General features: G+C 40.0%; 1 protein-coding gene and 1 non-coding gene across 3 annotated transcripts in view; one reads left to right on the top strand and one right to left on the bottom strand.

Annotated features, from left to right (window-relative positions):
• The window catches only part of Phactr4 (phosphatase and actin regulator 4), a 95,898-nt gene extending 74,379 nt beyond the window's left edge, over positions 1-21,519 (bottom strand). Inside the window, exon 1 of one of the 2 annotated variants that reach the window (XM_005317687.5) lies at positions 21,364-21,519. The gene's annotated coding sequence lies outside the window, so the exon portion shown is untranslated. The remainder of the gene's footprint in view (positions 1-21,363) is intronic. The other variant, XM_078025715.1, reaches the window with a different exon arrangement.
• Positions 18,653-18,758, top strand: LOC120891123 (U6 spliceosomal RNA). The gene has a single exon (XR_005735542.1). It is a non-coding gene; the product is annotated as a U6 spliceosomal RNA (small nuclear RNA).
• Positions 21,520-21,834: the final 315 nt, after the last annotated feature.

The following is a 21,834-nucleotide window of genomic DNA, read 5'->3' as shown; positions in this document are numbered from 1 at the left end:
GAACCCATTGATTGAAAGTCTGAACCCATTGATTGAAAGAGGCCAGTATCCAGGAGAAAGTAACTTACAGCACCCAAATATAACAATTCCCTGAAAAGCTCTGACCTATATGCTACAGGTTTCAAGGATGATGGTGCTCAAAGGTCCCTATACTTGGAGCTTAATACTCTGTAGGTACTGTTTTGAAATTCTTATAATTTTATTTATACATTCTGTAAGTGAAGACTGATGGGAAAATGGTGTATGTGCTAGGGGAGTGGCATAGCAGCTCATGTGATCAAAGATTTTAGCCCCCAACTCCATGCTGTCTGGATCCATCCCTTCCCTTCTTGGGCTGGCAGTGCCACAGTAATTTGGTGGGTGATTATGAAGCCAGAATTAGTCAGGCAGTTAGCATAGATGGGTAAATCAAGTTAGGTAGGATCAAGGAGGCCAATTTTTGAGTCCAGCAAGTTGGAGACTATCCCCTGAGGGATTAAAATGTTAATTCCTTCACAGCTCTTCCACTCTCATCAAGAACCTCCCCCTGCTCCAACTTAATGAGGCCCTAAGCAAATTAGCAAGACGCTTCCTCAAAATAAAAAAATAAAATGGGCTGGGCATGTGGCTCAGTATAAAGCACTCCTAGGTTCAATCCCTGGTACCAAATAAACAAACAAACAAACAAATAAATAAATAAAATTTTTTTAAGGGCTGAAGATGTAATTCAGTGGTAGAGTGCAGTAACACAGAAAAAAAAGGGTGGGGAGGGGGAGAGGGAGGCGGGAGAGGGAGAGAAGGAGGGGGAGAGGGAGAAGGGGAGGGGGAGGGGGGAGAGGGAGAGAAGGAGGGGGAGAGGGAGAGGAGGAGGGGGAGAGGGAGAAGGGGAGGGGGAGAGGGGGAGAGGGAGAGAAGGAGGGGGAGAGGGAGAGGAGGAGGGGGAGAGGGAGAGGGGGAGAGGGAGAGGAGGAGGGGGAGAGGGAGAGGGGGAGGGGGAGGGGGAGAGGAGGGGAGAGGGGGAGGGGGAGAGGGAGAGGGGGAGAGGGGGAGGGGGAGAGGGAGAGGGGGAGGGGAAGGGAGAGGGAGAGGGGGAGAGGGAGAGGGGGAGGGGAGGGGAGAGGAGGAGGGGGAGGGGAGGGGAGAGGGGGAGGGAGGGGAGAGGGGGAGGGGAGGGGAGAGGGGGGGAGGGGAGGGGAGAGGGGGAGAGAAAGAGAGAGAGATGGATGGATCATTAGGATTTTTCTGTAGAACATCACTCTGATCTACTCCATTAATAACATGCTATCTGGGCTAGAAAAGCAAGAGGTTAAAAAGCACAACAGAGGCCTTTATAAGATACACAATCTCCAGAAGGTGAAGGATAAATGCTACAATCATATCAATACAATGTTAAAAGGCCCAGTAGTCAGAAGCATGGTAAGACATGACATTCAAATAACGGCATCTAGGTAAATTATTGCGTCTTGTATCTCCTACCAAGAAGAGGGGAGCACAACTCTTGAGAGCACAGCTCTGAATTTTATATTGGGTAACCTGAAAAGTTGAAATTTGAGAAAAGTTTTGAGATTAGGAAAAAAAACAGGAAAGAGGTACTAGGGAAAGAAATTTACCAAATTGTATTGTTAAGTTGTGTGCATATATGAGAATGTAATAACAAATCCCACTACTAGGTATCGGGGTATTACGATAAACCAAGTGGGAAAATCAATACACAGAATCAGTAGCCCAGGAGCTACAGAGCAGGGCCACGCTATTTGCAGTGTTAAATGGCATGTCTTCTGTAAAACAACTCATGGCAAGCTACTGGCTCTAGTATACTGGACACGGTATATCCAACCATGGGACATGAGTGATCATCAATCTAGAGTAACTCATCATGACACTAAGTTATAAGACTGTAAGGACCCAACAAGAATACACCCTAAGATGAAAATGATACATTCAGGATAAAGCACAAGTAGAATTAAAAGGCACAAGCATTACCTACCAGACAGCCCAACAGTTAAATCATCTGCCATTGTTGCACCAGGGCCTCTCCCTCAGCATATACTTTTGGCCATACAAGGGTATACTACAGCTTCACTCAGAGGGTGGAACTTTTAAACAGTGCTTTAAAAAACAAAACAAAACTAATGAGCAGAACTGTAGGTAGTATATCTATCTACTTTGTGTGGAAAAAAAAGTGGCTAAGATTAGCAAATAAACAAAATCATGGGCAAATGTTCTGAAATGTTAGCCAGGGATATTAAAGGAGAAAGACTGGAAATTGAGACAAAGAGATATTAAGGAAGGACAAGGAGTGTGAAGATCTTTGTATCATGTTAGTGTTCATCAGTGAACATTTTCAATGGAAGAGGTACTAAATAACCAAGTAAAGAAAATGACTCAACCAATTTACATCAGTCATCATTTGCCATGGCTTCCCTGGTGCTAACAAAATGTACACATGAACAAAGATGGCAATGGTAGCAAGAAAGACACTACACATGAGCTTTACCTCCACTTAGTAAGGATGCTCTAACATCCAAGTAACCAGCAACACAAACCCTCAAGATGGTACCATCTTTTAAGGAAACCAATTGACTATTTGATAATAAGTTGATTATACTTGGTCCCTTCTATCATGAAAAGGTGAATAATTGATTCTTTTATTTATTTATTTATTAGTTCTAATCAGTTATACATGACAGTAGAAAGTTTTTCGATTCACTATACACAAATGGAGCAGAATTTTTCACTTCTCCGGTTGTGGAACAATTTATTCTGTCAGGAATAGATAATGTTTGAAGTATAAGTTAATCTTTCTGCCCTCAGGGTTGACGTAAACATCAGGAAGGCTTAAGAAATGTTTGATCCACTACCAAGTATTATTCCCATAACACCTTGTCATACATCAAGGAAATCATCTGGCAGTTAAGTGCAGGACAAGAACCAGGACCCTGGGACTAACTGGTGGTATCACAACATGTGCTTGTTAACCAAGGCAGGTACAGTAGTGCCTCCCTGTAGTTTCAGCATTGGAAAGCAGAGGCAGATGATTGAGCTCACAAGTTTGAGATCAGCCTGGGCAACTTTGGGAGACTCCACCTCAAGAAAATAAATAAATAATAATACAACTAGGCAAGAGATTTGAGTAGTCCTTCTCCAAAGAAAATATTCAAAGAAAGGGCCAACAGGCACACGAAAAGAACCTCACCATCTGGGGCTGGGGATGTGGCTCAAGCAGTAGCGTACTCGCCTGGCATGTGTGTGGCCCGGGTTTGATCCTCAGCACCACATACAAAGATGTTGTTTCTGCTGAAAACTAAAAATAAATAATAAAATAAAAAAGAACCTCACCATCATTAGCCATCATTAGTCAACAGGGAAAGGCAAATCAAAATCTCAATGAGATGATGTTTCAAACCAAGTACAATGTCTATAAATAAGATAGACAATAACATGTGTTGATAACCAAAACCCTCATATACTGCTGGTGGAATGTATAATGGTGAAGCAGGTTTGAAAAAGAATTTCCCAGTTCCACAAAGAGTTAAACACTAAGTTTACCATATAATCCAGCAATTTCACTCCTACATATGTAGAAGAAAAACAAAAATACACATCTGCATAAAACTTTTATACAAATGCTCAGAGCAACATATTTTATAATAACTAAAAAATTAAAACCACCCAAATGGTTTTAATTTTTAATTAAAAATTTAAAACCACTCTAATGTCTATGAGCTGATGAATGAATAAACAGAATAAATACAATGGAATATTATTCAGCAATAAAAATAAGTGAAGTATCGCCAGGTACAGTGGCACATGCCTTTAATCCCAGAGACTTGGAAAGCTAAGGCAGGAGGATCACAAGTTCTAGGCTTAGTGAGATCCTGTCTCAAAACAAAAAATAAAAAAGGACATGGGATATTGCTCAGTGATAGAACACCCCTGAGTTCAACCCCCCAGCAACACACAAAGCATGTGCGCACGTGCACAAACACACATACACACACACACACACACACACACACACACACACACGAAGGCAAGCAAGCAAGGGGGGGCGGTGGCAAACACTTTTTTGAAACTCTGAAAATTAACCAAATGCTAGCAACAATCCAAAGACATTTATTTTTTATTTTTTTTAAAGACACAGAGGTTTAGGGGCTGAGGTATAGCTCGAATATGTGAGGCACTGGGTTCAATCCTCAACACCACATAAAAATAAATAATGATACAGTGTGTTCATCTACAACTAAATGAATATTTAAAAAAAAGACAGAGGTTTATTTAGGAAAGCAAGGAATACATACTCAAGGGCCATCTCCAGAAGGAGAAACTGCTGATATTTCTTTTTTTTTAAACACAGCTGATGCTGTCAAGCATGATGGTGCACATCTGTAATACCAAATTGCAAGTCCAAGACCAGCCTCAATAAGTTAGCAAGACCCCCATCTCAAAAATAAAATCTAAAGAACTGGGATGTAGCTCTGGCAAAATGCCTCTGGGTTTAGTTCGAAGTGTCAAAGAGGAGGGGCTAAGAAAAAAAAAACAGCTGATTCTAAAATTAGCAACAAGGGGCAGGGAGCAAACAACCTAAGCAAATGTTTCTTTAAGGAAAACATACAAATGACTAATATGCACGTGAAATGATGTTCAACATCACTAGAGAAATACAACTATAACAGTGATATACCACTTCACATGCATTAGGATGGTCATTATTTAAGAGGGAAGATAACAAGTATATAATGATGTGGAGATATTGGAAACTTGGCACATTGCTGATAAGAATGTAAAATGGTACATCTTTTGAGAAAAACATTATGGTGGCACCTTAAAAAAAATTTAAAAACTGAGAGTGATGACAGACACCTATAACCCCAGGTACTTGAGAGGCTGAGGCAGGATAACTGCAAATTCAAGGCCAGCCTCAGTAACAATAATGAGACCCTGGGGGGCCGGGGTTGTGGCTCAATGGTAGAGCACTTGCCTAGCATGTGTGAAGCACTGGGTTCAATCCCAGGCACCACATAAAAACAAATAAATAAAATAAATGTATTGGGTCCATCTACACCTAAAAATAATAATAATAATAATGAGACCGATTTAAAAAAAAAAGAGAGAGAGAGAACTACCATAGGATCATAGGATCTAACAATACCCAAAAGATGTGAAAGCAAGTACTGAAACAAATAGATGCATACCAATGTTCATAGCAGCATTACTGATAATAGCCAAAAGGTAGAAACAACCCAAATGTACACTGATGGGCAAATGCATAAACAAAATGTGGTATATACATACAACAGAATGCTATCAGCCTTAAAAGGGAGTGAAATTCTGATATATACTACTAACATAGATGAACTCTGGAAACATGATAAGTGAAATAGGCCAGACACAAAAGGATGTCAAGTAGTTAAAAGCATTGATATGAAAAATAGAACAGGGGCTGGGGATGTGGCTCAAGCAGTAGCACGCTCGCCTGGCATGCATGCGGCCCGGGTTCTATCCTCAGCACCACATATAAACAAAGATGTGTCCACTGAAAACTAAAAAATAAATATTAAAAATTCTCTCTCTCTCTCTCTCAAAAAATAAATAAATAAATAAATAAATAGAACAGGGCTGGGGTTGCAGCTCAGCGGTGGAGTGCTTGCCTAGCACATGTGGGCACTGGGTTTGATCCTTGGCACCACGTATAAATAAATAAAATAGAGGTGTTATATCTACTTACAACTAAAAACAAAAAGTAGAACAAAGGTTGCCAGGGAATAGGGGAGTGAGGATAGGAAGTTATTGTTTAATTAGTATAAAGGTTTTTTGTTGTTGTTATTGTTTGTACTGAGGACTGAACCCAGTGGTGCTTTACCAGTGAGTGAGTTTCATCACACTAAGCCAACCAAGCACAGATTTCCACAGCCACACACAACAAAGAATACAGGCTTTACAGGTTTAGTCCAGGAAAGTCATCAGACAAAGAACAAGAAAAAAAAAAACAAAACAGAGGAGGAGGGAATCTTACTTCCAGAATTGCCATATTATATTATCTTAAATAGGACACAAGAAAATATGTGCTATATTAAGGAGAGGGCAGTCAATAAAACTGTATCTGAAGAATATTTGATGTTGGACTTAAAGAGATTTTACAAAAGCTACTATAAATACTTGAAAGAACTAAAAAAAGGATGAGGATATCATCGCTCAGGGGTAGTTTGTACCTCAAATGTCCCCCAAAAGCCCAAGTAGTACAGATTTAATTCCCAGCCCATGGTGATATTGGAAAGTGGTATAGTCTTAGGATGTGGGATCTATTAAGACGTTTTCTGTTTTTGAGGTTATGCCTCAAAGGCAATTATGGGGCTACTGCCTTGCCACACACCCAAAAGGAACTGACCACAGACTGAAACCACCAAAATTGCTAGGCAAAACACAAACCTTTCCTCTTTTTAAGTAAACTATCTCAGGCATTTCATTACAGTAATAGGAAAGGTGATAACACAAACTTCAAAAATCAATCCTCTAGGGCTGAGGTTGTGGCTCAGCGGTAGAACACTTGCCTAGCATGTGTGAGGCCCTCGGGTTCTATCCTCAACACCTCATAAAAATATAGATATTTTTTAAAAATCCTCTAAATTTCTTTATCCCTCCTAGGGAAGCAATAACAGCCCAAATATAAACCATAACTAGTTTTCTCACCCTGCTCTATAGTTTTAAATACCCCCCCCAACAAACACACACACACAACTTCCAAACATATATTTCCAGATCAAACCTCTCCTCTAAACTGACATAATCATAGCTTACCCACTTACCTCTTCTTGAAAAGCTAATAAGTTGTGGAAGCATATCATATTTTAAAAACAAACTGTTGATTCCCCACCCTTAACTTGTTCCTACCCTAGTCTACCCTATTCAACCAACAGAGTATCAGGTGTAGACCACTTCAAAAACAGCTGCCATGTGTTAGCTGCTATTTTGTATCATTAGCACTACAATCATCTTTTCAGTAAAAGTTACAACTTAAAATTTCCTACTGCTCAGGACACAAACCTTAGTGTCATTCTTCCTCCACTCTCTCACACCCACCAGACACAGGTATTAGGGATTGAAGGCAGGGGCACTGTACCCACTGAGCAACATCCCCATCCCCTTGGTTTTTTTTTTTTTTAAAGAGAGAGTGAGAGAGGAGAGAGAGAGAGAGAGAATTTTTTTAATATTTATTTTTTAGTTCTCGGCGGACACAACATCTTTGTTGGTATGTGGTGCTGAGGATCGAACCCGGGCCGCACGCATGCCAGGCGAGCGCACTACCGCTTGAGCCACATCCCCAGCCCCCCCATCCCTTTTTTAAATTTTATTTTAAAACACAGTCTTGCTAAGCTGATGAGGTTGGTCTTGAACTTGTGATCTTCTTGCCTCAGCCTCACAAGTAGCTGGAATTAAGCCATGCCTATCACTCTTTTAACTCTTTTTCTCCTACCTACATCTAAATCAAAATCTTACTGTCTCTGATTCCAAAATACACCCATAATTTATCCACTTCTTACCAGTTCAAGTTGTCCATCCTCTTTTGCTAGACTACTGTAACCAACCCCCAACTGGCCTCCTTTCTACTGAGACCCCCCTATAATTCAGATACTTTTTGGAGTGGTCTAGTTAATCCTTTATTAAAAAAAAAAAAAAAGAAAAAAAAAAAGCAGATCATATCTCCCTATCACATCTGAAAGTTAACTCCAGATTTCTTACCATGACTATAAGATCCTATGAGACCTGGCCTCTGTCTACTCCACTGACTTCATTTTCTCCATCCTTGCTCTTGCTCACTCTACTCCAACCACACTGATACTGATGCAATTTCTCTAACTCAACAAAAATATTCTTGCCCTAGGGCTTTGCAGGTGCTGTTCAGTCAGCTTGAAATGTCCTTTTCCCAGGATTGGCATGATTTTCTCCTTCATTTTGAGTAACAATTCAAATATGACCTCCTCAGTCAAAGGGGTCTTTCCCTGAATAGTCTAATTAAACTATCAACCCCCTTTCCATCACATTCTATCCTTTTACCCTGTTTCATTTTTACTTTTAACTTATCATTACCTGCTGGCACATTATCTAGATCTAGAAATAATCAATTTTTATAGTATCTAGAAAGTATCATTATAGCATTGACACTGTTTTTCTCACCTTGTATCCAAGCATTTAGAATGTGCACACACAGTAGGTGCTCAAAAAATACTTAATGAATGAACACTAACACCAAATATACTACTTTGTCCATGAACAAGAAATTAACAGAAATGGACTTAATGTGCATACATTTGAGCCAAGAGAAAACCAAAAGGATCTCAAAGGAACAGAAGTTTCCAGGCAATATACATATTGAAAAGTGTCCAAAGAAATAAATCATCTCATATTATTAAAATAGTAGAGAAATACTAAACTCAAAATGAATTGCACACAGCAGAAACTTCAATTCATTTCAAAATTACCCATCTTATTAATAGCAAAAATTTTAGCAGTTTATAATTATTGTATTTAAATAGGAAATTGTTAGTTTTATAGTCAAGAGTTATAAATTTACATATCCTTTTATGTTTGTAACATTAATATAATGAGAATATTTTAAACCAATATTGGGGATTAACAATAAAAATTTTCCTTTAAGCGGGGCACAGTGATGCACGCCTGTAATCCCAGGAGCTCAGGAGGCTGAGGCGGGAAGATTGAAAGTTCAAAGCCAGCCTCAGCAACAATGAGATGATTAGCAACTCCTGAGAGATCCTGTCTCTAAATATAAAAATAAAACAGGGTTGGGAATGTGGCTCAGTGGTTGAGTGCCCCTGAATTCGAAGCCCAGTACCACCCCTCCCCAATTTTTTTCCTTTAAATAAAGCATTACTTGGATTAAGAAACTGTTTGAGAATGAATCTCATCGTAACAGCTCCCTGCTTTATGATTTGAGTAAAATAAAGTACAAACTTCATACTTGATTTACATGTTCCTCTATGATTCAGCCTATTTACCTTCCTGACTTCATTCCCTGTCATTCTTCTCCTTTGCCTATCATGTCATCCAAATCAAACTACGCCCCATTTCTTGCATCCATATTCCTTTTTACCTAAGCTTTTGCACATTGTTCCCTTAAAACCTTAAAACTCTTTTCCCCATCTCTTTATATAGCTAATGCCTTCAGATCTCAATTAGTAGTATTAGTATTAGTCAGGAGTCTTCTACCTTTCTTTCTTTCTTTTTTTTCCTTTTTCCTCCAGTGTTGAGGATTGAATCCAGGGCCTTGTGCATGCATAAATGCCCAACCCCTAGTCAGGCTTCTTCTGAGAACCAGTAGGATGAGAACCAGTAGGATGAATATAAACATACATACATATGTTTCTTGAGTATAAAGACAGATTTATTTCAAGGAACTGGCTTATGTGATTGTGAGAGCTGGTAAACCAGAAACCTACAGGACAACATTCCCAGCTAGAAATTTTTAGGCAGGAGCTGGAACTGCAATCTTGAGGCAGGGAAGACTTTTCCCTCAGGGAGAGACTTTTAAATTGATTGGACAAGGCCATGATACTATCAAGGATAATCTCCTTTGGTAAAGACTAATGGCTAGAAATGGTTTTTTTAATAATTTTTTAATATTTATTCCTTAGTTTTCGGCGGACACAACATCTTTGTTTGTATGTGGTGCTGAGAATCGAACCCGGGCCACACGCATGCCAGGCGAGCGCGCTATCGCTTGAGCCACATCCCCAGCCCCTAGAAATATTAACCACATCTACAGAATACCCTGACAGCAACACCTAGATTAGTATTTAACTGAATAACTGTGCACTATATATAGCCTAGCCAAGCTTACACACAGAACAAACCAATTGCCTTTATTATATAAATAAATACAATTACTGTACCTATACAGTAATCCCTTAGGGCTATGAATCAAAGTCTTTATCCTGGAGGAGCAGAAAAACAGAAGTGGGGCAGACCAGAATAGAGGTTATAGGGAAGTTCAGACTCAAGGACTAAGGAATAGTGTTGGTACTTTTTCAAGATCTAATTAGCATAAATTCTGACCAATAATATTGGCCAAAGAGCTATATAAATCCCTAGACTAGAACACTCCAGTGGTAACCTACTACTGGGTCCCCTCTCACCCTGGGGGTGTTCTATTTCTTTTCTTCAGACTTGAATAAATCCTACTTCTTTCCTTCTTGCCTTCTGTTGTTGGTGGTGAATTTCATTCTTCAAATTTGCAAGTCAAGAACCAGGAAAGAAACTGGCGGTGAGCTGCCAAGGTCTGCTACAACACTAGAGGACACAGCCCACCATTCAGAGCTGCAACATGCCACTCAAGAATAGTAAAGAATCAGCTTTGCTGAACAGTTGGATCCCCTGCTATGATTAGCTGCTAACACTAAAATGGACTTTTTGTGCTGCAGAGACTTATAACTTACACAGACTCCACCTGCCAGCAGAAGTGGAGAATCTAGATTCATCTCAAATTCCAATTTTATTCACACCAAAAATCTAGTAAAGCATAAGCTAAAATACCGACATCCAAGAACCAATAATTCAAGAGGCATTAATTTTATCAATTCCACAAATGCAAAAATAAACTCTTATGTTTATAATTAGAAAGTAGTGGCAAGCTTTCTAAGTGATACTCCTTGTACATCCAGTAAAAATCAAACATGATAAAGTCAGAAATGCTTTTCAAGGCCCAGCATAGTGGTGCATGCCTATAATCCCAGGGGAGACTGAGTCAGTAGAATCACAAGTTCAAAGCCAGCCTCAGCAAAAGTGAGGCACTAAGCAACTCAGTGAGACTCTGTCTCTAATAAAATTCAAAATAGGGCTGGGAATGTGGCTCAGTGGTTGAGTGCCCCTGAGTTCAATCCTCCATATCCCAAACAAACAAACAAATGCTTTTCAAATCTATCCCCTCTTGTCTATCCCCCCAACCATTCTGCCCTGAAAGTCCAATTACATCTCCTCATTTGGAGTTCTGGCCACTAAAATAATAATAATAGCTAGACCTTATTTAGAGTTTACTACACAACAGGTGCTGTTTTTAGTCTAATAACTCATCCAATTTAAAAAAAAAATTAGTTGTAGATATATACATACATTTATTTATTTATTTTTATGTGGTGATAAGGATCGAACCCAGTGCCTCACACTTGTTACACAAGTGCTCTGCCACTGAGCCACAACCCCAGTCCTCATCTAATTTTTAAAAAATAAACCCAGGGGCTGGGGGCATAGCTCAGTGGTAGAGCAATTACCCACCTAGCATGCACAAGGCCCTGTGTTTGATCCCCAGGACTAAAAAAAAAAAAGCCCTTTAAATAAAATGTATAACTTCAACTAAGAAATTAATAAATGGAGGCTGAGAGCAAGGCATTTCTAGAAAAAGCAGTGAGCCACTGATATGCCATTGGTCAATGGATACACTACATTTTGCAAAAATTTGAAAAGTTGTTGCTACCAGTTTAAAAAAAAAAAAACAGCATAAAGGTTGGAGATGTAGCTCTTGGCAGATCATTTACCTAGCAATGATCAATCCACAGCCCCAGGGGGGAAAAATGGATTTAGCATTTCCTCGTTTATGATGATGATGGAGGAGGGGGAGGGGGAGGGGGAGGGGGAGGGGGAGAGGGAGAAAAAGAAAAGGAAAAAAAAGAGGGGCTGGGATTGCCTGGCATGCGGCTTGGGTTCAATCCTTAGCACCACATACAAAGATGTTGTGTCCGCCGAAAACTAAAAAATAAAACATTAAAAAAACAAAAACACACACACACTCTCTCTCTCTCTCAAACAAACAAATAAATAAAGGCATAACTTAAAAAAAAGAAAAAGAAGAAAGGCAGGTCAAAAAAAAGGAAAAAAGAATCAAGTATAAAGATATGACCCGCTTTCTGATAATCCTCATATGCACTTCTTTTTTTTAAGAGCCAAATTCAGTGGTGTGCACCTGCAGTCCCAGTTACTCAGGAGACTGAGGCAGGATTGTTTAAGCCCAGGCATTTGGGCTAGCCTTGGCAACATCATAAGGGTCATCTCTTTAAAAAGGGAGTAGAGGGGCTGGGGATGTGGCTCAAGTGGTAGTGAGTTCACCTGGCATGCGTGCAGCCCAGGTTCGATCCTCAGCACCACGTAAAACAAAGATGTTGTGTCCGCCAAATACTAAAAAAATAAATATTAAAATTCTCTCTCTCTCTCTCTCTCTCCCCCTTTAAAAAAAAAAAAAAAGGGAGTAGGGGGGAAAGAGAACGTCCCAGCAAGTACCTTGGTCTACAGCTCATCTAACACATGCTACTGTGGCTAATGGTAGCCATACTCTAGGTGGGGTTAAGAGAAATGTTAGAACTTTAAGATACATTTTATCCTCTTCCCAGAGTTAGCAGACCTCTTCACATATTTCCTATGTTCAACTTTGGTAATGTGGAACTGTGGCTAGGTCAATTCAGTGAAAGCAATGCAGAAACATGTACTACAAATTAAAAACTTCCCATATTAAAAGCAAAAAATTAAATTAGAAAAAAATTTTAAAAAGTGGAAAAATGGTGTGTTTTTATATATATATATTTATGTGTTTTTATATATATATTTATGTGTATATCTATGTATGTGTATATTTATATATATATATATATATATATTTTTTTTTTTAGTTGTTGGTAGATCTTTCTTTTAATCAAACCCAGTGCCTCTCACATGCGAGGCAAGTGAGCTACCACTGAGCCCCAGCCCAAGCCCCAGCTGTAGTTCCACTTTCTTGATCATCCTAATAAACAGCCTTTATTCTGTATTTAACTTTATTCTGTCCCAAGATGGCCTCAAGCAATAAATATACAAAATGAGTCAACCAAAATGGAAACCATTGAGTATGAGATTATCCTTCTGTCTTTCCTTTTTATGTTACTTCTGTAACAGTAAATTCATGTTCTTCAGGTTTTTGTTTTTGTTTTTGTATTAGGGATTGAACCCAGGAGTGCTTAACCACTGGGCAACATCCCCAGATCTTTTTTTGTATTTTATATAGAGAGACAGAGTCTCACTGAGTTGCTAAGTGACTCACTAGTAACTGACTCAACAACGGCTGAGGCTGGCTTTGAACTGGTGATCCCCCTGCCTCAGCCTCCCAGATCAATGGGATTACAGGTGTACGCCACCAATCCCACCTGTTCTTCAATCGTATCCCTCCCAAGAAAGCTCAATAAGTCAGGCAAAAATCAGAGAACAAGGGTTAGGGATATAGTTCAGTGGTAGAGATCTTGCCTAGCATGCATGAGGCCCTAGGTTTGATTCCCAGCACTGCAAGAAAACAAAAAACAAAATAAACCAAAGAACAAACATTTACTGGACAAAAGAACTCAGATTATCTCTCAGTAGATAAATCAGTACAAGTTAGTTTCAAGTATCAATCACAGGAAAATGATCAATCATTTGGCCCCCAAAAATAATATTGCAGAATAACTTAATCTGTGTCCTTGTGGCTTCAAGAGAGATTAGTAATAATAATTCTCAATGAGAATCTCATTATTTTTTTGAGAAAAAAAGATGTTGCCAGTATGGTCTTGAAATCCTGGTGATCTTCTGCCTTGGCCTCCCAAGTGCCAGAACCAGCCTGGCATGGTGCTACACACCAATAAACCCAGCAATTCAGGAGACTGAAACAGGAGGAGGGCCATTCTCAGCAATTTGGCAATATCTGCGTCTCAAAATAAAAAAAATTAAAAGGACTCTATTATAGAGGTACAGTTCAGAGGTATAGGTTCAATCCCCAGTACAAAAACAAAAAAAAAGTGCTGGGACTATAAGTTCACGCCACCAAGCTGTGTTAATACTTATTTAAAAATAAAACAGCCATTTTATTTTATTTTTTTTTTCTTTAAAGAGAGAGTGAGAGAGGAGAGAGAGAGAGAATTTTTAATATTTATTTTTTAGTTCTCGGCGGACACAACATCTTTGTTTGTATGTGGTGCTGAGGATCCAACCCGGGCCGCACGCATGCCAGGCAAGCGCGCTACCCCTTGAGCCATATCCCCAGGCCCAAAACAGCCAACTTAGATGCTACTATAATATAAGGAATAAACACCATAACTTATGTGTATCTTTATTATCTGTCACCAGAGAATCTACCCTTTTTTTCAGAGCTGGATAGTGAACCAAGGGTCTTCTATGCGCTAGGCAAGCACTCTACCACCGAGTTACAGCCTCAGAGCAGAATTTACTCTTTAGACTAAAAGTTTGGAAAGCCTTAGAAAACCTTTACAATTCCCTAAAATAACCTTCTTTTCTATTTCTGAACTATTTTTGTTAAAACTTAGCAGTTTACAGCCACAAATAGAACCAGTGTTCATAAAGACCTTAACTTATTTTTACCTACCACAAAGAAAAAGAAACACTGAAATGGCTTCCCGGCTGCCAAGCAGCACAGCCAGCCTACGGGTCCCTGCAGAGAGACAGCGGCGGAGCAGTGAAGCGGGAGAATGGCAGCTGGAATGGGCTAAAGCACAAGCAGCAAACACAAGCTGCCATGCCGAGTCTGCCAGGGCGGCTCAGACCTGAGGTGAGTGGAAGCCAACGCATTCGCCACCACCCAGCAGCCCAGGTGTCATACAGCGTGAATGCCCACTGTACGCTGCACACTCCACGCAATCCAACGACCTCAACGGACTTCAACCTCCCGTTGCCCAACCTGCCATGAGAAAATGGAAGTGGGGCAGACTTGAATTAAAGTTGGGACTTAAAAATTGACCAATAGTGTTAGTACATTTCTAAGTAATTAACATGAATTTGGACCAATAGCATTGGTATTTCTTTCAAACCCTAATTAGCATAAGTTTGAATCAACAGCAGTGAACCAAATGCTATGTAAACCAAGTGCTATATAAGCCTCTAGACTAGAGCACTAATGGAGAAAACCTACTATGGTTCCCCTGTTGCAATGCAAGTGTTCTGCTCCTGTTCTTCAATAAATCCTACTCTTACATCTCATCCTAGTGGTGGATTTCATTCTTCAAATTCATTGGACAAGATCCCTGAAATAAGAAATTGGCAATGAGTTCCTGGAGTCTGCTGCAACATTGGAAGGCATAGTCTGCCATTAAGAGCTGCAACACTTTCTGGGCTGCAGAAACCTGCAATCTTAAATAGACCCCCACCTGTCCACAGAAGCAGTGAATCCAGTTTCACCTCAAAACTTCACTTTGGGGGGGGGTTGTGACTCAGTGGTAGAGCACTCACCCAGCACATGTCAGGCCCTGGGTTCGATCCTCAGCACCACATAAAAATAAATAAATAAAATAAAGGTATTGTGTCCAACTACAATTAAAAAAAAAAAAAAAAAAAAGACTGCCCAAGCTGGTCTCAAATTTATGATCCTACTGTTGCAGCCTCTCCAGTTACTGGGATTGCAGGCATGTGCCACTGAGAAGTACCAAAAAATAAAGTTTATTTAAAAAAACAAACAAAAAACTTCACTTTCAACAAAGATTTACAATTGTGCTCTTTCAGTAGCATTTTATGGTTTTTTTGTTGTTATTGTTTTTGTCTGTTCAAAAAAGTAATACTTGGGCCTGGGTTGTGGCTCAGTGGTAGAGCGCTTGCCTAGCATGCATGAGGCACTGGGTTTGATCCCTGGCAACACATAAAATTAAAAATAAATAAAATAAAGGTATTGAGTCCATCTACATCTAAAAAAAATTTTTTTAAAGAAAATAAAATACAACCATTAAAAAAAAAAAAGTAATATTTGTTGTGGTGTATGCCTGTAGAGGCTGGGGAGGCTCAGACAGGAGAATTGCTAGTTCAAAGCCAGCCTCAGCAACTCTGAGGTGCTAAGTAACTCAGTGAGACCCTGTCTCTAAATAAAATACAAAATAGGGCTGTGGCTCAGTGGTCAAGTGTCCCTGCGTTCAATCCTCAGTACCAAAAAAAAAAAAAGAAAAGAAAAAGAAACGTAGTACTTTTTTTACTTTTAAGCACAAATAATCAACATCTAAAGTACTTAAGAGTACAATATAAAATTGAAACTCATTTTCCCTTTGAAGAAATAACATTGACCACCTCTTCCTACTTAAATGTGGTGCTTCTGCTACCACTAAGAAAAGACATGAATCAGCTCTATAAAACAGAGGTGTGGGGACTAGGGATGTAGCTCAATGGCCCCAGGTTGGATCCCCACTACCACAGGGATGAGATGAAAATGAAATAAAATAGAGGTATGGCACACTGATAAGCAAAAATACTACATGCTAATCCAAATTCTCTCAGAAAAGATCTAATATACACTCTAACCATGCAGGTTACCCATTCTTCCCTAGACACGTATCTTACATTTTCACATCCATTCTTTTGCTCAAACTGCTCCCTGTCCCATGAAAAGCTGAATCTACTTGCCCCTAAAGAACATATTCCAAAACCACATCCTCTGTAATGGCTTGTTTACCAAAGCAGAATCTTTCAGTCCCTATTTTAAAACATACTTTTATTTAATATTCAACACACTGTCATGTGTTACAATATAGTTAGTTTTGGGGGGCAGAGCCGAAATACCTTCATATTGCCAAATCTTAAAAGTTGATCCTAGCATACAACAGATAAAACAGAATATCTGCTGAATAAAAGAATCATTTTGTTTCTAATACTCTCCAAAATTGTACTTGCCCACTTTTATTTCTCATTCATTCATTCAAGAATGAGTGAATAGGGCTGGGGATGTGGCTCAAGCGGTAGCGCGCTCGCCTGGCATGCGTGCGGCCCGGGTTCGATCCTCAGCACCACATACCAACAAAGAGGTTGTGTCCGCCGAGAACTAAAAAAATAAATATCAAAAATTCTCTCTCTCTCTCTCTCTCTCCTCTCTCACTCTCTCTTTAAAAAAAAAAAAAAAAGAATGAGTGAATACAATTCCAGTGAAATACCTGGAGCTGTGTGCTAAGTAGTAAAAATGTGTCCCTAGCACCAAGGGCAGCTAAGAAGGGGTGTGAACAGACCTTATCCCTAACATTATGGCAGTTAACTGCAACAATATAAAACAAATAAGAGTCTTCCTTAATAAATACTATGGGGGGAAAGTACACACAGTTATGATAGTTTTTGTGAAGATGTGACTAGGGTTCTATGAAAGTTTACAAGGGACATCAGACTTTCTTAGACCAGAGAATCCATCCATTCACTTCTCTCTTTCCTTACATATAACCTTCTTCCAATGTCTCTGTTCCTATTCTAATAGTAAAAGTAACTTACTACAGGAATTTGAAGCATATAAGGCAACCAAATACTTATCCTACTTGCTCCTGAAAACAACTCCACAAGTTAAAGCAGGAATCATTATTCCCATGTTAGAGATTAGAAAAATGGAGATTCAAAGAACTTAAATATGAGCTATTCAAGGCTACAGATTCAATACAAGAGGATTTTTTTAATTGCTTATTTACTGTTTGACTCTTCCCTCTTATCACCCCAATGCTAATAAGTCTGTAAACCCTAAGATGGAATAGACTTCTGTTTTCACTCATTTGTCCTCAGGGTCTAGAATATAACAGGGTCTAGAACATAACAGTTTATCATTCATGGATGGATTTACAAATAAAGTAACCAACAACAAAAAACACAAGGGAAAAAGTTCTTTCCTATTATGACAGCATTGTAAAAGAGATTTAAAACATAATTCTACTAGTTAGAAAGGCTAGACTAATTATATTGACTCAATTCAACTGGCATGTTATGCATTTTACCTAAGAATTTAAGTAAGGAAGTTGAAGTAGGTTTCTATTTATGGTGTCATATTCATGGCATGTACTGACATAAATCCAAGACTTAACTACAGGTTTGAAACTGATTAAAAGTTTTATTAGGGCTGGGGGTATACCTAAGTGATAGAATGCTTGTCTACTATGCTTAAGGCCCTGGGTTCAAACCCCAGCACCATAAAAAAGGGGAGTGGGGGGACATGGGGTTGTGGCTCAGTGGTAGAGAGCTTGCCTAGCATGTGTGAGACCCTGGGTTTGATTCTCGGCACCACATATAAATAAATAAAATAAAAGTCCATTGACAACTAAAACAATATTTTTTTTAAATTAACAAAAAATTTCTTGAGACTCCCTATGCATTTGAGTTTTGTCTTCAATGTTAATTTCAAAAGCTGCTGTACCTATATTTTCTACATACTTAAACCTTTTAATCACCTTCCAATAAAAAGTTTAAATCACAACTGAGTAACTACCCTTCTGCCCTCAGGACTGTCCATAAAATTGTTATTCTACCTAGACACAAATCATACTGTAAGATAAATTAATGGCACCAATGATCAATTATGACCTACAGAAAGACATCATTTATGGTTCTATGAATTCCACTTCCTTACGATTCAGTTTGCTCTAACTGCAAAACATCCTCATTTCTCCAGTATTCAGATTTCAATAAATTAAAGCCACTTATGGTAGTAACATTAGTAGCTGTAATAATGTAAGATAATGGAAAGAGTACTAGTATTAGATTTGGAGTAAGATTTACTCAGCTATTTCCCATCTGGATTAACTGTATGACCTTGGGAAAGTCACTTAACATTTTAGAAGCCAGATTTTATCAGTTGTAAAATGTGAGAACTACACCTCATAGAACTGTATTGAGAATTTAGTTGTTTTTTAAAAAAAATAACATCGGGGTGCTCACTTGGCAGCCCATATACTAAAATTGGAATGATACAGAGAAGATTAGCATGGCCCCTGTGCAAAGATGACAAGCAAATTCATGAAGCGTTCCATATTTTTTTTTATTGGTATTACCAGTAGCTGTACAACTAGAATTGCTAGATAAAATACACGAAGCCCCATTAAATTTGAATTTCAGATAATTATTTTTCTTTACTATAATATGTCCTGACTTAGGTATACATAATTATATATAATTATATACATATAATTATGTATTGTTCTTTGAAATTCAAATATAACTGCATGCTCTGTATTTTAGTAAATACTGAATCAACAATAAATATATATATATATATATATATATATATATATACATATACAAAGTCAAAACTATGTAATTGCCTGCTAACTACAATGTCTTCTTTATTACCATGAATATCTTCAAAAATGTTTTTGGTAATTTTGAAAGTAACTACTTTAATGGAATTGTCTCACCAAATTTCTTTATCTATGCAATATAAACAGCTTTATTTACATAAAAAAAAAATAACATTGGGGCTAGGGATATAGTTCAGTTGATAGTGTGCTTTCGTCCCATGCACAAGACTGGGTTCAATCCCCAGCAGCACAAAAAAATAATAAAAATTTTAAAAATAACATTGACATAATTTTTTTTATCATGTGAAACAAATAAGAGCTAGTGAATAGCAACTGCTGCTTCTTATTTTTAAAACACTGGGCAATTCTATGGCTGTTTCTTCAAAGTTTATCCAAAAAGATAAAAAAGGCCCCTAAACACTGCTGCTTTACAAAGTGAAGAACAACTGGGGCTTGGAGTGTGGCTCAGTGGTAGAATACCTCCTTAGTATGCACAAGACCTTGGTTTCAGAATATCCGCAGCACCACAAAAAAGAAAAATAAATTGAAGAACAACTTCATTAAGGACCTCCCATTTCTATACAAAGTAACTCGATCTGGGATTCTCAGAGTAAGTAATTTCCGTTATGAGAAGTCAAACAAATAAAGTACTAAAGGCTTAATTTGCCTACTTGAATAAGATGAGAATTTAACCTACGTAACTTCAAAAACCTTCCCAGATTTGCAGGGTGTGGTGGCGGACGCATGTAATCCTAGACTAGGGAGGCTGAGGCGGGAGGATGGCAAATTCCAGGGCAGCCCCAGCAACTTAGTGAGGTCCTAGCAACTTAAGGAGACTCTGTCGCAAAATGAAAAATAAAAAGGAATGGGGATGTGGTTCAGTTGTTAATTGCTCTTGGGTTAAACCCCTGGCAAAAAGAAAAAAGAAAAGAAGGAAGAAAAAAAACTTCCCTGGTTTATGCAAAAGGATCCTGGCTATCTTTATTAAAAGAACTTGAAGTATTAATGTATTTTTCAACGGGGCGGGGGGGGGGGGTATCTGCCTTTAGAAAGTTTTAAATTAGCCTGGCTGGTGCGCACGCCTATAATCCCAGAGGCTCCGAGGCTGAGACAGGAGAATCATGGGTTCAAAGCCAGCCTCAGCTACAGCGAGGCGCTTCAGTGAGACCCCGTCTCTAAATTTAAAAAATAATAATAATACAAAATAGGGCTGGGGGTGTGACTCCGTGGCGAAACCAAAGAAAGCTTTAATCTAGCGATGCAGTCTTTCAACGGAACATTGATGTAAGTTACCACTATGTAACCAAATTTAACTAAATCCATGCAATTCAACCATTTCCAATAGGAGCATACCACCTCTCCTCCCGTAAAATGGTTTCATGCCTTTTACTTAGTCAAAAAATGCTTTCTGGAAGCCACTTGGTTTCTGGCTTCTCTATAAAGCGGATAGTTCTATTAATGGACTTTTTCTTTAGACTTTTTGTTTTAAACAGAATAAGTAAGGATGTCTTTCAGAGGATTGAGGATCCGGGTGACCGAATGAAGTGAGGTTTTTTGTTTTGTTTTGTTTTGTTTTTTGCAAATAATAAATGATGCCCTACCTATAAATCACTTAGTCTTCTCTGAGATCGGGAGGTGTGTGAATCAATGCCATTCGCAAGAGTTCTTTGGTCCCCCTGACCATAGGGGCAACAGGCATCGCAGCAAATTCAATTTCTCTCCGGATTCCCAGGATGGGGTTCAGGGGCTCGCTTCCCCCCCGCCCCATAGACTCATCTCCCTCCCAATGAAAACGCCAGATTTGTAATCGAAGCTCCGTGGAACTGACACTTAAAGAGTTGGATCCAATAACCTCGAGGTTTCTACAGAAACTGCCGGGCTCCGAAGGCTCCGCTAAGTCTAGCCGGGGTGCAGAGTTATGAGGGTGGAAGGTTTTGAAAAATGGACTTTGACCCGATTCTGTTACCGTAATCGGATCCCCAGGGAGCCGCCTCAGTCAGTACCTGCAGGCTTCCCCGAGGCCGCGACTCCTCACGGTCGCACAAAGGGGAGAAAGCCTCCCAGACAAAAGGGCTCAACCGTGTCTGGGGGGCGTAGAGGGCAACCTGCGCGGGCCCTGCTGAGAGCCGAGACGCAGTGGCCGGACCGTTGTAGGAGGGCGGAGAAGGGAGGCGGCGATCCCGGCCCGCCACGCCCTGCCGAACTCGGCGGCCACCCCAGCCGTAACCCCCCGCGGGGACCGCAACCCCCTAGCAGAGCGAAGGATGCGCCCGGAGCCTGAGAGGCGCCCGCAAGCCTGACCCTGCGCGCGTGCGGCTCACTTTCTCTTGCTTGCGGAACTTACCCGGGTCGCCTTCGCCGCCTCCTCAGTCTCCACACCAGTTTCCCCCGGAAATCCTACCTGGCCTCTGGCCGCCCGGCTGCAGCCAGAGGCGCCGGCCCCAGGGAGGGGGAAGAGGGAGCCGGCCGGACAGTGAGAGTAGGAAGTGCCGCCGCGGAGGTTCACGGGACTTGTAGTCGCAGCAGGGACCGGCGAGCGGGACAAAATGGCGGGGACTACCCGCCTTTCCGTCCTGGCTGCCAGCCCCGCACGGGCTGTCTGGGCCTGCGCCCCCCCCCCCCCCCGCAGTCCGCGCCCTGCGTGTGAAAGAATTGGGAACCTTTCCTGGTACTGAGCGAGGCAAAGGTTTTGGGCTTGGGAGGGCTGGGTTCAATATTGACTCCACACAAGTGGCCAAGAAAGGAGCTGACGCAAGTGTCCGGCACTGGGGAATGATATTGGCCAAAGTATATTGTTATGTTGTGTGCACGTACG

This window comes from Ictidomys tridecemlineatus, chromosome 11 (genome assembly GCF_052094955.1).
Source record: "Ictidomys tridecemlineatus isolate mIctTri1 chromosome 11, mIctTri1.hap1, whole genome shotgun sequence".
NCBI classification, from domain to species: Eukaryota; Metazoa; Chordata; class Mammalia; order Rodentia; family Sciuridae; genus Ictidomys; species Ictidomys tridecemlineatus.
This window is presented reverse-complemented; position numbering and strand designations above follow the sequence as displayed.